Genomic DNA, 16,640 nt, shown 5'->3' with positions numbered 1-16,640 from the left:
TTGACCAACACATCTGCATCATTTCAAGTGTCCTAATGGATGTGATGATTGCCAAGGGCCTTGGGATTGGGTTACCTCTGGGTTATCCCAATTGGATAGTGACTTAGGTGAGAACCTGCAAGGAAGACCCTGAAGCTCTGTCAGCTCAGTGATCTGGGGTTAGATGCAAATGGTCCCAATGTGATGCCTGCCATCTCGGTCACCCCATCTCTATCCATCCTCACTGCCACCTCTGCTGCCTCCAAACAAAGAGTGTAAGAAAAAATGAATGTCCATATGAATGAGTGAGTGTCAGCTGGAAAAAACAAATGAGTAAATGAATGAGCAAATAAACAAACATATAACCATCATCACCACTATCCTTACCCCATCCCAACCATGAAACTACAACTGTTATCATTAATACCCCATCCCAACTCCAAGATTGGCAGATTACCCCATCGCAACTCCAAACCCACCATCAACAGAAGCACCAGCCCAAATACCAAGGCCCGCCCCCGCATCACCCTCCACAGCACCCACCCCAACCCCACACATCCTGTAGCACCCCTCACCATTCCCTTTTCCCTGGTCACCTCTGCTGGCTGTAACGCACTCTGTCACTCACTGTGTCTGAAGAGCCAGGCTGCCCATATCCTGCACCACACACATCCTTGGGCTCCATTTTTCTTTCTAAACTGCTCTTGGGGTGTATTTAAAGCCCCTCTCATTTGTGTGGTCAGGTTGGGGGGTGGTTGAAAAGATAGATAGGTTGATGACAACCCTGGAAGGTCTCACTGGCCCCAGACAGTGGGGTACCTTGAGGGCTACAGGCATCAGTGTGAATTTGATCTTGAGATTACCTTTTTGAGTTAGGAGAGGTTTCCAAGCAGAAAGTTACATGAAAAATCCAAAGAATCACAGGATCAGGGGTCATTCAGACAGAGAACGCTTATTAGATACCTGTGAAGGAGTAACATGGAGAAGTGAGGGAGCAGGCTGGGGACAGGAGAGCAGGTGCGATGACCAGAGCAGACTTCTGAGGAGCTGGCATCTGGATAAGAAAGAGCCAGGCATTTGAAGATCAGGGAGAAGTGTTCTGGAGAGAGGAGTCGGCAGACACAAAGGCCCTGAAGTGGAAAGAGCTTGACTGATTTGAGGAAGAGAAAACTAGTGTGCTGGAGCCCCTGACCCCTGGGAGCCAGGTCTCCTTATTTACTACAAGATGAAATAATACGCCCCACGCATGGTTATTATGAGGATTCAGTGAGATAATATGCACTAAGGTCAGGCCAGCATATGAAGCACATATCTTGTACACACTAAGCACCAAATGAAGAGCTATTATTACACTTCATTGCCTTTAAAAGACTCCTCCACCTACTCCCGACAGCCAGTGGAATGTATCTGGGCTGGACGTGGGGGGCAGGGTGACTTTTTTTTTTTTAATGAAGTCTCACTCTGTCGCCAGCCTAGAGTGCAGTGGTGCAATCTCAGCTCACTGGAACCTCCACCTCCCAGGTTCAAGCAATTCTCCTGCCTCAGCCTCCTGAGTAGCTGGGACTACAGGTGCATGCCACCACTCCCAGCTAATTTTTGTAGTTTTAGTAGAGACGGGGTTTCACCGTGTTAGCCAGGATGGTCTCGATATCTTGATCTCATGATCCACCCACCTCGGCCTTCCAAAGTGCTGGGATTACAGGCATGAGCCACCGCGCCCAGCTGACATGGTGACTTTTATGAAGTGGTTGACTGGAAATGGAGAGGCACAGGATGGCAGATGAAAAGTGAGTTAGTAAATTGAATTTTTTATTAGAAACTGTGAGTATTCCTGATGAGGCAGGCAGGCCAACACTGCTAGATAAATAAGATACGTGGATTTTTATTCACATCCTACCAAGTCCTACTGATGAAAACATACCTTTTGAACATTAACTTCTTCCTGGAAGATTGTGTTTCTACTTCTTGGAGACTTTTTTTATTTCCCTGTAAGCATGGGGAGTTTGATATTCCTGGCCACAGACCTTCAAGGGACACAAAGCAAGATTGTTGCATTTCATAACACAGTGTCATGTGTTAATTTTCCACATGTAGATGCTGTAGTTTGAATGTTTGTGTCTCCTCCAAAATTAATGCTGAAACTTAATCCCCAATGCAGCAGTATTAAGAGTGAGGCGGGCTGGGCACAGTGGCTCATGCCTGTAATCCCAGCACTTTGGGAGGCCAAGGCAGGCAGATCACGAGGTCAAGAGATTGAGACCATCCTGGCCAACATGGTGAAACCCCATCTCTACTAAAAATACAAAAATTAGCTGGGTGTAGCGGCACGCGCCTGTATTCCCACCTACTCAGCAGGCTGAGGCAGGAGAATTGCTTGAACTCGGGAGGCAGAGGTTGCAGAGTGTCACTGCCGAGATCGTGCCACTAGACTCCAGCCTGGCAACAGAATGAGAATTTATCTCAAAAAAAAAAAAAAAAAGAAGAAGAAGAAAGGAAAAGAAAAGAAAAGCAGTAAGGCCTCCAGAAAGTGATTAGGCCATGAGGTCCCTGCCTGGTGGATGGAATTAGTCACTGATCAAAGGGCTGGGGGAGCTAGGAGCTAGGTAGGTCTCCTTTCACCCTTCAACCTTTTCTGCCATGTGAGGACACAGTACTCCTCTCCTCTGGAGGTCACAGCCACGCAGTGCCATCAGCGAAGCGAAGCTGGACCCTCAGCAGACACCACACCTGCTGGGGTCTTGATGTTGCGCTTCCCAGCCTCCAGAAATGTGAGAAAGAAACGTCTGTTCTTTATAAATTACCCATTCTGTTGTTATAACAACAGAAACAAAACCAAGACAGTAGAATATAAATCCCGGAGTGCACCTTCTGTGTGTGAATAGCACAACCTGCCCTTTGGGTCCTAACTGCTGGCCTTGAGTTTGGATTACTGGTGCCCACAATGATGACTATTCTAGAGCAGCTCTTGCAGAACCACACACCCAGAAGGGCCACCCAGCCTTGCCCTGAGTGGACTGGGCACGATGTATGAGCTGACAGTCATTCGTTTCAGAATGACATCTTCAACTGTATTATTTTGGCACAGATTTTGTTTCTGCGTTGATCATGCAGGAGCACTCTTTTGTCCCAAAGTAACACACTGTCTCCCAAACTTCTCAAAATGCATGGCCTTCCTGGTCCAGCTCTTTATCTCCCATAAAGGAACAGTGCAGAGACAGTGAGGAATGGCAGCCAACACGTGGCTTCAGGTAGGCTAAGGGATGGGGTTTAAAGAAGACTAGAATCCACAGGAGAATGTGCCCAGCCTGAAGCAGGCACTGTCATGTGCTTCCAGCATATTGTTGCAGCAGAGGAAAATGCCTACTATTTTTGGCTTCTCTAATTTTTCAAGAGAATCCAGAAATTCAGATATTTGTGGGATGTCTATCAATTTTTAAGTGTGGGCAAGTAATCCAATGTTTTTAAAAACCATGTGCAGGGAGCACTGTGAGATCAAAAGCCTATATGGCTGTGGGTGGGATGTGGAGCTCTGTTTCAGAGGATCAGTGCAGGAGGCTGTCAATTTCCTTCCCCTAGTTTCTTCAACTGTTATTCCTGAGGAAAGAGCATGTGATGCTTGCATATGTGACCAAGTTACACTGGTCCTCTGTAGGATTTCATTTTAAAAATTGTATTTTCTCCACTGTGTCCATGGAGGGCAACATGCTTGCCCAGAGCTTTCAACTGAGTTGCCTGGCATCACCTTGCATCCCACCAGCACAGGAGGACTGAGACATATGTTCTCTGGACTCAGTTAAAAAATCCCACTGAAGGGCCCTGAGTCAGCCCAACTTGAGTCAAACGCCGTCTTTGGAAGGAATCAACTATAAATGGGGTGGGTGTGAAGTACTGTGATTGGCTGAGCTTGGATCAGGTACTTCCCCCTGGGCCAATCAACTGTGGCTGGAGGGTGTGTGTCTGTGAACCTGGAGGGTCCTATATAAATTGCAGAGCAGCAGCGGGAGGGGTGTGTCCTTGAAGAAGGGAAATGGTCCTGTGGTACTTTGGGAAGATGGACAAGAGGGATCAGAGGCTTCAGATATCTAGGGCTTCATGGGACCATAATTAACAGTGAAGTGGTGTTTTGATCGATGAGTCTCAGAGGAAGTCTTGTCCACCTGCACTGCTAGAGCAAAGCTCAGGCGTTGATTTAATCCTGGTTGCTGGGGCCAGTGTGGATGGCAAGTGGGAGGAGATGATGTTTCTTGGGCAGCATCAGGACCCTCCTCTGAATCCCTGACCCTGGGTCTTGTGCTCTAGCCTGCTGGTGTCCCAAGGCTCTCACAGACAAGGCAAAGCTGACAGAGGTGGTTGAGTTCAGAAGCCATGCTTTCGGGGTGTCCAGGAAGGAATTGGGAGCAGGCTGAGGTCGCCCTGGGGAGGGGGTTGCCATTTGACTTGAACCTGGAAGAATAAGTGAGGTAGAGGAAGCAGATGAGTGGTGAGGAGCCTAAGGCAGAGGCGTGAAGTGAGGAAAAGGCTGGAACAAAATGTGGGTCAGAAGCACAGAGACAGGGAGTCTAAAAGAGGGACCCAGGCACCAGGTCACCCTGGCTCTTGAATCCTGTTCAGTTTAATATGAAGCTGTTGTCTCTCAGCCCCAGCTCCACCCTTTTACAACTCATTTTGCAATGCTGAACTTGAGACCGCAAACCAGGTTTCTACCTTGCCAGCTTCTCTTTGTTAGGCTCCTCTAATTGCCCCCATGAACCTCTGTGAGGCAAGCCTGGGAATGGCTCCTCCCTGTTTCTTGTGGCCTTTCTGTCTCCTCCCTGTTCCTGGAAGAATCAGCCAGCCCTGGTTCTTCCTCATAGTAGTGACAGTTCCTTTCCATTGCAGCCTCTGAACTGTTCCCCTGAGATGCACCAGCACTGCCCGAACAGTGCCCCTTCCTGAGGCCTGGGCCCCAGATCTTCTTGGGCCCAGAGACACCAGCACCTATAGCAGAAATGAGAAAGTTCAGAGAAGGATCAAGACCTTAGAAAACATATTTTCTTTATTTCCTCAAAAGTCAGAGTTTTCTCCTAGAAGTTCAATCTAGTTCTGTCACGAATTAGGTTGAATGGATGTGCTGCTCTAATTTTTGTCTCCCTACTCATTTCCATTTGTCTTTTCTCCCCTTCTGCACCAATACCTCATTGCCTAATTACTTGAGATGTGTAATAATTCCTAGTCTTTGACAGGGTGAGTCCTCCTGTCTAAGTCTGCGTCTTCAGGACCATCTTGGCTATTCTTAATCTTTGTTCCTCTTTGTCAGTATCAGAAGCAGCAGATCAAGCTACACAATCACAAGCACAACACGACAAAAACAAAAAATCCAACCACTTTTGTGTTCAAAACACAATAAGTGCTTTGTGTGCTTTGGAATGCATTGAAGACATAGACAACGGATATTCTTTAATGTTTTTAAATCAGGTTTATAATTTTGTCCGTATAGGTGAGGTATATCCTTTGTTAAATCTACTCTTGTGAACTTTATAAGCTTGAGACAATTTTAAATGATACCTTTACAAATGACATTTTAAAAAGTTGTTAGTGTATAGAAATGCAATTTTAAAAAGTGACCTCTACTAGCACCCTACAGAGTAATGGTAAATTCTCTTATTAATTCAATAATTCACCTGTAGATTCTCTGGATTTTCTACATGGACAGTCATAGTATCTGCAAGTACTGACTGTTTTGGCTGTTCTTGCCTTATCTTCATAACAATATTTTCCTTGCCTGTCTTTGGGAGCTGGGACCCACAGTATGATGTTTAATGGAAGCAGTGATAATGGGCCCTTTACCTCCTCCTAACCTTAGGGAAATGCTTTTAACATGCCACTCTTCTATGTGATGTTTGCATTATTGGGTTGAGAAACTTTCTATTTCTAGCTTGCTAGGAATTTTTATAATTAAAGTAAAGTTGTATCAAATGCTTTTTCTTCAACTAAGAGATACTGATCTTTCCCTTTGAACTGTGAATGTATGACTTTCATTCATTGATTTTAAAAAATGTTAAATCCACTTTACACTACCAGAATAAACCCAATGGTGGTATATAAGCTTTCTTGTACATTGCTGGATTCAGTTTGCTAATATATTTTAAGATTTTCTTACGTCTAGGTTCATGAGAGACAGGTTGCCTGTAATTTTATTTTCTTACACTGTTGTGGTTGGATTTTGGTATCCATGATGTGCCAGCTTCATAAAATGATCCCATTGTCTATTTTCTGGAGGATTCTCAGTAAATTTGGAATTGTTCATCTCGTGGGTATTTGATATAGCTCTCTGTGGAACTCAGACCTGGTGCTCTCTCTGTGGAAAGAGATCTTTCTAGCTACCGCTCCATTAAGTGGCTATAGAACCATTCAAGATTTTTGTTTTTTAGTTTTCCTCAGTGTTGGTAAGTTATATTTTTAATGAATTTGCACATATCATCTAAGTTTTCAAGTTTATTGGTATAATGTTGCTGTCCTTGTACTGCCTTCCTAATCGCTGCAGAATTTGAAGTTATGTTTTCTTTTACTCCTAAATTATTTATTCATGCCTTCTCTCAAGTTTTTCTTGATTACTTTTGCCTGAAGTTTTAAAATTTACCATTTCAAAGAACCAATTTTTAGCATTTTTTGCCTATTGTATATGCTTATTTTTCATTATTTTTTGCTTTCATCTTTAGTGTACTCTCCCTTCCATTTTCTTTAGGTTTGTTCTATTGTTTTTCTTAAGATGTTTAGTTCATTAAATTGTAGCCTTTTTTGTTCCTACTATTAACATTTAAGGATATACGTTTCCACCTATACAAGGGAACTTCAAAAAGTTCATGGAAAATTTAATTAAAAGATAAAAATTAAAAATATAAACTTTATTTCTCAACATAAGCACCATCAACTTCAAGACACTTTTGCAAGTGATGAAGCCAGCCAGTTAGTCCATTCCTAAAGAACTGAGGGTCCTTGGAATTTAACCATATCAATGCAGCCTTTTTTACATTATTAGCTGAAGAAGAATGGGTGCCCTTTACAAACTTTTTAAGATTAGAAAGCAAAAAGAAGTCAGAAGGAGCCAAATCAGGATGGAAGGCAGATGCCTCATGATATCCCATAAAAACTCTCATGAAATTGCCCTTGTTTGATGAGAGGAATGAGCAGGGTCATTGTAGTGGTGGAGAAGGATCCTCTGGGGAAGCTTCCCCAGACATTTTTTTGCTAAAGCAGAAACTGCTACCTTTCTCAACATACTCTCATAATAAGTAGATGTTATTGTTCTTTGGTTCTCCAGAAAGTCAACAAGCAAAATGCCTTGAGCATCTGAAAAGCTGTTCCCATGACCTCTGCTCTTGACCCATCTGCTTTTGCTTTGAATAGACCACTTCCACCTCTTGGTAGCCATCGCTTTGATTGTGCTTTGTCTTCAGGTAAAGCCACATTTTATCTCTTGTTGCGGTTCTTTGAAGGAATGGTTCAGGATCTTGATTCCACTTGTTTGAAATTTCCATTGGGAGATCTGGTCCTGTCTGCAGCAGATCTGGGCACAATGGCTTGGGCACCCATCAAGTGGAAAGTTCGTTCAACTTTAATTTCTTAGTCAGAGTTTTGTAAGCTGAATGATTTGAGATGTCTATGGTGTTGTCTCTTGTTTCTGCTGCTAATCTTCAGCCCTCCTTGATTAGGGCATGAGCAACATTAATATTTTTTCTCACAAGTTGATGTGAATGGTTGGCCACTATGGGCTTCATCTTCAACATCTTCTTGTCCTTTCTTTAAATAAGTTATCCATATGCAAACTGCTGATTTTGGGGGCATTGTTTCCACAAACTTTTCATAAGGTACCAATAATTTCATCTTTCTTCCACCTACCTAAGCTTCACCACAGATTTGCATTTGTTTTTGCTTCAATTTTAGCAGAATTCATGTTGCTTTGATAAGGCCCTTTTCAAAACGATGTCTTATCCTTCTTAGTGCCTCAAACTAGATCCTGACAGACATGTTACAACAAGTTAGTATGAGTTTGTTTTGATGCAAAAAAATTTTCAAATCCATGCTTAGTTTTTTTATAATATGCATTTTCTATGAATGTTTTGAAGACCCTTTGAATATCAAATTAGCATTTCATTTCATTTTCATATGCAGTCTTTTAAATATTTTCTAATTTCTATTATTATTTCTTCTTTGACTCGTGTTATTCTGAAGTATGTTGTTGAATTTGCGTGTGTATGTATATATATATTTTTAATATATATATAATTTTTGTGTGTATATATAATATATATACAAATTATCTTTATGTTATTGATTTTTAACTTAATTTCATCATGGCCAGAGATTAGGGTTTATAAGATACCAAGATACCAATCCTTTGACACTAGTTGAGACTTTTTTTTGGTCTTAGTATGTTAACAATATTTGTAAATATTTGTTTTTTTGTTTGTTTGTTTCTTTGTGATGGAGTCTCACTCTGTCGCCCAGGCCAGAGTGCAGTGGTACAATCTCGGCTCACTGCAACCTCCGCCTCCTGGGTTCAAGCGATTCTCCTGCCTCAGCTTCCTGAGTAGCTGGGACTACAGGTGCACACCACTATGCTTGGCTAATTTTCATACTTTTTTAGTAGAGGAGGGGTTCCACTACATTGCCCAGGCTGGCCTTGAACCCCTGGCCTCGTGATCTGCCCACTTCAGCCTCCCAAAGTGCTGGGATTACAGGCATGAGCCACTGTGCCCAGCTCAATTTTTGTAAATATTCTATGTAGACTTGAAGAGAATGTGTATTTCTTTACTGGTGGATGCTGTGGATACTAATTATTATCTATCTATCTGTCCATTGTTATCTTCTATCTTCTATCATCTCTACCTACCTTCCTATCCACCTACCTACCTACCTTCCTTCTTGATCTCCATTATATCAAGACTGGTGTATTTTTCAAATCTTGTGTGTCTCCTTCTTTCTCTCCCTCCCTTCCTTCCTTTTTTCCTCCCTCTTTGCAAGACAGCTGTGTCAATAACTCCTGAAATAATGATGGATTTGTCTATTTCTCTGTGAACTTCCTGCCAACTTTTGCTTTATATATTTCAAAACCATATTTCTAGATGCATACAAGTTTATAACTATTATATTAGCTTTGGGGAGTTGATATTTGCATTTTTTTTTACTTTTTTACTTTTATCCTTTCTGCATTGATATGTTTTAGACCTATTTCTTATAAATAGCATGTTTTACTTTTCTATTATGACAATCTTCTAAGTGGAAAATTTAATAGATTTGCATTAATTGTATTTCTAATATAATTGATTGGTTTCTAATAAGTCATTTTGTACTTTCTGTCCAATCTTTTCTATATTTGTTTCTCTTGCTTTCTTTTTAATTGATTAGATATTTTTTCTTATTCCATTTTTTGGGGGCTCTGGTTTAGAATTTATACGTGTTTTTCTGTTATTTATTTAACAGGTTTGTTTAACTTATCAAAGTCAAAATTTAATACATTATAATTTCCCCAAACAATATAGGAACCAAGAACATGTTAATTTTAACTCCTTTCTAAATACAGTATTGATGCCCAGTCTTTTAGTTTTAACCATATTTCTAACCTTATTGGACATAATAATAATTATTATTTGTGTAAAATCTGTATTTGTTTAGATTTACTTATATTTTATCATCATGTTCTTGACAAATATGAATTCTAGGTTGACAATTTTTTCTACTTTCTCCTTGAAAGTATTATTCCTGTTTTCATGGCTTCCTTTGTTGCTGTTGAGAAGACATTTGCCAAAATACTGTTGACACATTAAAATTTAGCCTGTATTTTCTCTCACATTACTGCTAATACATTCTTATTCTCATCATTATTTAGCACTTTCACTATGATATGGCTAGGTGTGGATTCTTTGTATTTATCCTATTTGGGTCTTTGGGATTTCTGTATTCTGAAGATTGGTGCTTTGAATTAATCCTGGGAAGTTCTCAGTCACCTATTACCTCCCACCATTTCTTCCCCTTCTGGAAATCTGATTAGATGTAGTCTAGCTTTCATTACTCAGTCCTCCATATATTTTTGACACACATCTGAAGTATGGACTTAATTTTGCTTAACATACTTGGTGCTTGCGGGGCCCATTTGCTATGAGAGTCTGGTTTTCTAACTCTGGGTCTCCCTTGCCAGGCAAATACTTTTACTTCCTGAGTCAGCAAGCTGGTGCCTTTCTGTATCTTTATTTCTTTTCTGAGTCCACAGAAACGTCCTCCTTGCATTTGAGGCTACTTTCCCTCTTCTGTGCTTTCTCTCTTATAACCATATATTCAGAACAGAAGGGATGCATCTAAAGAGGAAGTACACATGTGCTATCTTGACAGAAAGTCAAAGTATATAAAAGAGACCGAGACCATCCTGGCCAACATGGTGAAACCCCGTCTCTACTAAAAATACAAAAATTATATGGGCGTGGTGGTGGGTGCCAGTAGTCCCAGCTACTTGGGAGGCTGAGACAGGAGAATTGCTTGAACCCAGGAGGTGGAGGTTGCAGTGAGCCAAGATTGTGCCATTGCACTCCAGCCTAGCGACAGAGCCGAGACTCCATCTCAAAAGAAAAAAAAAAGTGATAATAATGATATTAAGCCTAAATTAAGTGAGCTTTCCTTTGCTGCATGAACGTTCAGCCTAGTTTTGCTTTGTCATGTAATCTGAGAAAGGGGTGCAGGTTCATGTGCTGTAAAGGTTTACATGCTTGTGGACTTTAATGTCTTAGTAGGTGAATGTTAAGGAATTGTAAGGTGAGATACCCAGGGAATGTATTTGCATGCTCTTCACTTCCTTTCTAGAGATAATGGGTTCTTCTAAATTAGGAACTTTGAAAAATGGCAGGAGTTTTCATCATTTTGGCCTGTGGTGAAGGAAGATTCCCTCTAGTCCATCTCATGACACTAAAAGCGATGTTTCTGAATTCCAAATTTGGTGATGCCACTCCCTGCTGAGAATCCTCCTGGGGATCCCAGGAGGATTACAGAGCAAAGTAGAAACTTCACAGCTGGACCCACAGGGCTGTCAGTGAGCATCTTCCTGTTTCCTTCTCTAGGCTTGCCTCCTGCCACCTTCCCCGCTCCACCTATACTCTCCAGCGACTCACAGCACTTTGGACATGTCACAGCCATTTCTACCTAATTATTTACCTCTTCCTGAAATCCCCCATTTACTAGCTCAGATAACTGATAACTCTGGTAACTCAATCATACGTTCTTACCCATTCAGTACTAACAGAGTTCTTCCTCTGAGGTTTTCTTGACCAACTCCTCTCTCTCCATCCCACCATCTTCTGGGTCATGCATTGAAGCATCCTGCAGTTTTCTCTCTCCCTGTAGTTAGCAAGCTTTATTGCCATTTGGGGGTTACTTTCTATTATTGTTGCTGCCTCTGGGACCTCACTGAGGACAGGTATTCTTCTCTATAGACCTAGTGTACACACAGGACCAGGCACATAGGAGGTCCACATGCATGCTTGGTGACTTGGAATGAAGGTGTGTTCTCCCACTATGGTGTATGGGTGGTGCTGGGCTGTCTCAGGGCCCTGCAAGTCCTGCTCTGCCTTGGCCTAGGAACAAAGCTTCCCACTTGAATCTAGGGCAACACCATCCCCCAGGGCTTTCCTCTATCCTGAGAATTAAGTGTGTGTATCCAGATAAGACATTTCTGGAACGATGTACCATTACTGCCTCCATTATCCCATCCCAGGCAGACATCTCTGGTAAAGCAGGGAAATCCCAAAGGGACAGCTACCTTGTGGGGTATCTCTGAGAACATGTTTGCCCTGCTCCTGAGGGTTTGCTTGGGAAAGTACTTACTTCAATGGGAATAGATGCCAGCTCTGCAAATGGGGATGCTGGCTTGGCATCCCCACTCACCTTGAGGCAAGCAGGAGGGTGTCTGGGCCCTCTTAGAGCAATTCTTCTGCAGGTCCCTTGGCTAAACCCCACATTCCCAGATCTCAGTGTGGATCTTCCGTCTCAGAGCTAGCATTTTCTAATACATTGTGTAGTTATTATGTGTACCGGCTGAAGCCTGGGTTCAGCTCCGGGCTTTGCCACTTCGTGCTATGCAATTTGGATGAGCTTTCTAATGTTTATTTTCTCTATTTCCTCATCTGTAACATGGGGAGAAAATAATAATACCTACCTCAGAGGATTGTTGTGAGCATTAAATGAGTTAATAGATTATACCTTGTACATAGTAAATGCTTAGTACACTTAGAAATGTTAGTCAGAACTCATGTCTAATGCACTGTGTAGCCTCAGAAAAGCCCTTGCCCCGTCTCCTAGCTGGGTTTCTAGCATCTGAGGGCCCTAGTTCTCTCCCATTTCACCAATCAGTCCCACCCTAGTTGGCTTCCAAACACTCATGGCATGTTAGCAGTGCAGCTGGGCACAGGTCTGGAATCCCTCTCTGAATGAAGGGCCTTGACGGTAGTTTGGGTGATAATCATGATGATTCACTTTTTCTCTTTTGGTTCTAAAGACCACCCCCTTGGGTGTGGGCTGGGAAATACTCTGCAATTTACAACAGTGCCAATTCTTGGTGGGGCTCATCTAATTTTTAAAATTCTTTTTATCATATATTTTTGGTAGGGGATGTGGAAAAGTACTTGGTAGGAGAAAAGTATCTGGAAACAATGACCCATAAAGACACCCATAAAGGTGTCTGATCCTGGAAGGCAAAGAGAAGAGGCACAAGCTGATGCTCCCTCCTGTCTCGGCCTCTGAAGCGGGTGGGGTCTTGGAAAACTTCTTGATTCTGATGGAACTTCTTTTAATGGTCTTAGTACCCTAAGTAATTACCCTTAATATGCAGGTGAAATTTTCCAATCTTTTCTGTCCTTTTTTGGCATGCTTGAGTTTACAGTGGGTATATTGTGTATTTTACTGTTTTTCACTTAACATTATATCACAAGCATTTCCTCAACTTATTAAAAGTTCTTTGTAACATCATTTTCTTGCTGTAGAATATTTAATTCCAAGTCTGCATCATAATTCTCTTAACATTCCCCTAATGATGCAAATTTAAATAGTTCTATATTTTTTCTATGGCAAATAGAGCTGTTATAAGCCTTTTTTAAGCAGAAATTTTGGCCCATATTTCAGCATATTGTTTTCAGGATAGACTTTGAGAGGTACAATTTTTGGATCAAAGAATACTAACAGTTACAAGATTCTTGGCACACTGCCACATGTACTGTCAGAGAGGTCATGCCCACGTTTATATTCACTAGCCAGTGCGAGCCTAGTGACTTTGGGTAAGAGTCTTTTAAATGATCTCTGCCCTAATTTAATATGTTAAAATGCAATACACACAGGTACACCCATATTTACTACACATATATATGCACATACATGTATATATACAAGTGTATACGTATACATCTACCTATCTATATCTAAATCGAATCTATCTATCTATATCTACATCTCTATAAAGTTGACCCTTGAACAATGTGAGAGTTAGGAATACCACCCCCATCCCTACACAGTCGGAAATACATGAATAAGTCTTTTGACTTCCCCAAAACTTAACTACTAATAGATTACTGTTGAGTAGACGCCTTACCTATAACCTTAATCAATTGTTGTATGTATCATATAGTATATTCTCATCATAAAGTAAGCTAGAGAAAAGAAAACGTCACTAAGAAAATCATAAGGACTGCGTGAGGTGGCTTGCACTTGTAATCCCAGCTACTTGGGAGGCTCAGGTGGGAGGGTTGCTTGAGCCCAGGAGTCCAAGGCTGCCGTGAGGTATGATTCTACTGCTGCACTGCAGCCTGGGCAACAGAGAGAGACCTATGTCTCAAGAAAATTATAAAGAAAGAAAATCATAAGGAAGAGAAAATATATTTGATATATTTACTATTCATTAAGTGCAAGTGGATCATCAGAAAGATTTTCATCTTCATGTTGAGTAGGCTGAGGAGGAGGCGGGGTTGGTCTTGCTGTCTCAGGGGTGGCAGAGGTGGAAGAAAATCTGCATACGAGTGAACCTGCTCAGTTCAAATCCGTGTTGTTCAAGGGTCAGTGGTGTATATATACATACATATATACAAACATACATGCATATATGTATTTTTTATTAGTAATGCAGCTGCACATTTTCTTCCTGTTAGAATCATTTTTCAGTGGCAGGTGATTTATAGTGGGTGGAATAAACAAGCTACAGAACTTCCTTCTACCTCCCTGGGGGTAGCTGCAGTTAGCTGCCAAGAATTCCAATTCAGCTTTGCTGTTTAAAACCTCCAGCCTTGTTTTAAAAATCAAACATGTCTGTGAGGGGAAAATCTCTCTCCATGTAAACAAACAAAAAATATCTTTCTGATAATACATGTCAGCAGGGTATTGAAAGGAATGAAAAATACTCATGGTAAAGAGCTTTCTTCACTTTTAGGCACCTCTGCATCTCACTACATTGGCTAATTCTAAGTTTAAGGAAGAAGAAAGGAGCAAGGTTTATCACCCCCCACCCGCCCTTATTTTGGGGGGGTTTTTTGTTTGTTTGTTTGTTTGTTTGTTTGTTTTTGAGACACAGTCTCGCTGTGTCACCCAGGCTGGAGTGCAATGGCTCAATCTTGGCTTACTGCAACCTCTGCCTCCTGGGTTCAAGCAGTTCTCCTGCCTCAGCCTCCTGAGTAGCTGGGATTACAGACACGTGCCACCACACCTGGCTAATTTTTGTATTTTTAGTAGAGGCAGAGTTTTGCTATGCTGGCCAGGCTAGCCTCTAACTCCTGGTCTCAAGTGATCCGCCCACCTCGGCCTCCCAAAGTGCTGGGATTACAGATGTGAGCCACTGCACCCGGCCTATCACCCCTTTTTTACTAATGAGGAACAAAACTCCAAGAGGAGAGCCACCTGACTCTGCTCCATGTCTTCTCCCAGGAGCTGCCTTGTCTTATTCACCTAGTGAGTATCAACTGCAAGACACCAACAGACTCATTCAATTGTCAGCCCACGTGTGGTGTCTAGTAATTGCACAGGTACCCAGTATTGAATGGATGCCTAGTATTGCTCTGGTATCTAGTATTGCACAAATATCTAGTATTGCACAGGTGCCAGTATTGATCAGATGCTAGTACTGCACAGCTATACCCAGTATTACACAGGTACGTATTGCCCAGGTGCAAACATTGTTTGATGCTAATGTTGTACAGCTGTCCAGTATTGCACGGGAGCCAGTATTGCTCAGGTGCCCAGTATAGAATAGGTGCTTAGTATTGCATAGGGGCCAGTATTGCACAGGTATTCTGCATGGCACATGTGTTGATATTACTCAGATGCTAGTGGTACACAGCTGTTCAGTACTGCTTAGATGCTAGTATTGTACAGGTGCCAGTATTGCCCAGGTGGCTAGTATTCCACAGCTAGCCAGCATTGCACAGGTGCCCAGTATGGACCAGATGCTAGCATTGCACAGGTATCCAGTACTTATAACATATATGAAGCCTGCTCCCTCTGGCATCTCCATGACCTCATTTCTTAGGAAAATGAGAAAGTGGGACATGAGTCCCATACTGGATTTTATGACTTTGTCTGAAACACTTGCCTGACTTGTAGCACAGCCTTTTTTTGGTCTCATGTTCTCACATGGGCACAGGATGGCATTCCGACCTGAGAAGCGTGTCAGAGCTGAGCCGGGGAAGAGTAGTGAACTTGGAATCATCTACGTTTTCTTCCCTCCTGTGTCCCTCCCACCACATACTCCACACACATGCCTCGGCATCCCTTTCGGCTCTCCTGTCTCCAGATGAAGAGGGAAGGTAGTGGGCCTTCTCACTATTCTCCCTGCTTCCTCCCTGCCTGGAGGGATGTACTTGGCAGAGCGCTTTCTAATACTCATCCCAAAGAAGAAAACTTGCAGGGTAAAATTTCTGACTCAGGTCAAAAGTCTGGGTGGAATGGCCTTCCCCCTGGCCTCCCAGAGGCATAGAGGCCAGGCCTCATGAGGTAGCCCTTCTGAATCCTTTGCTTTCATTTTCTCTTTGGGATCCTAGTTAGGTATCTTTTGTTGCGGAGGAGCTGCAGATGTGTCTATGTGATACTTAAAAACTTGGTTTATTCCATAGAGATTTTAGTACAAAGGCCGATGAACGGTCTTCATCCACAAACTCAACGGTCTAGTTTGATCTTTTGCTCCAGGGGCTATTGTGTTCTGTACACATGGTGCTTCATAACCGATTCAGGGTCATATTGATTCACGATTGTGTTAAAAGAGGATTTTGGTGCTCGCTTACGCAGCACATATACTAAAATTGGAATGATACAGAGAAGATTAGCACGGCCCCTGTGCACGGATAATGTGCACATTCATGAAGCGTTCCATATTTTTATTTAAAAAAGAAATTAAGAGGATTTTGTCTCATCCTGAAAGATCTCTCATAAGGTGCTTTTCCCTGTTCAGGCCTCAGTAATTTCTAGGCTGTCTTCCTCCCCAGAGTACAACGTCTAATTCCTCTCAACATTGGATGCAACGTGATTTGCAAATCTGACCATATCTGCACCCACTTTCCTCCTGTAAAGGGCTCTTGCCACCTTCAATTACAGCATAGTGGCCAGCCCCCTCATTAGCTGGTTCTTTGCAGTCTCTGTGTCTGGAGTCATCCTCGGTTACTTCC

At 42.2% G+C, this 16,640-nt stretch overlaps 1 non-coding gene across 1 annotated transcript; it reads left to right on the top strand.

The window, feature by feature from the left end:
• The first annotated feature begins 16,247 nt into the window (after positions 1–16,247).
• Positions 16,248–16,354, top strand: LOC115933933 (U6 spliceosomal RNA). The gene has a single exon (XR_004069759.1). It is a non-coding gene; the product is annotated as a U6 spliceosomal RNA (small nuclear RNA).
• The last annotated feature ends 286 nt before the right edge of the window (positions 16,355–16,640 follow it).

The sequence above is a fragment of the Gorilla gorilla genome, chromosome 11, assembly GCF_029281585.2.
Source record: "Gorilla gorilla gorilla isolate KB3781 chromosome 11, NHGRI_mGorGor1-v2.1_pri, whole genome shotgun sequence".
NCBI lineage: Eukaryota > Metazoa > Chordata > Mammalia > Primates > Hominidae > Gorilla > Gorilla gorilla.
Note: the sequence above shows the minus strand (reverse complement) of the source record. Positions and strands in the feature narration are given on the sequence as shown.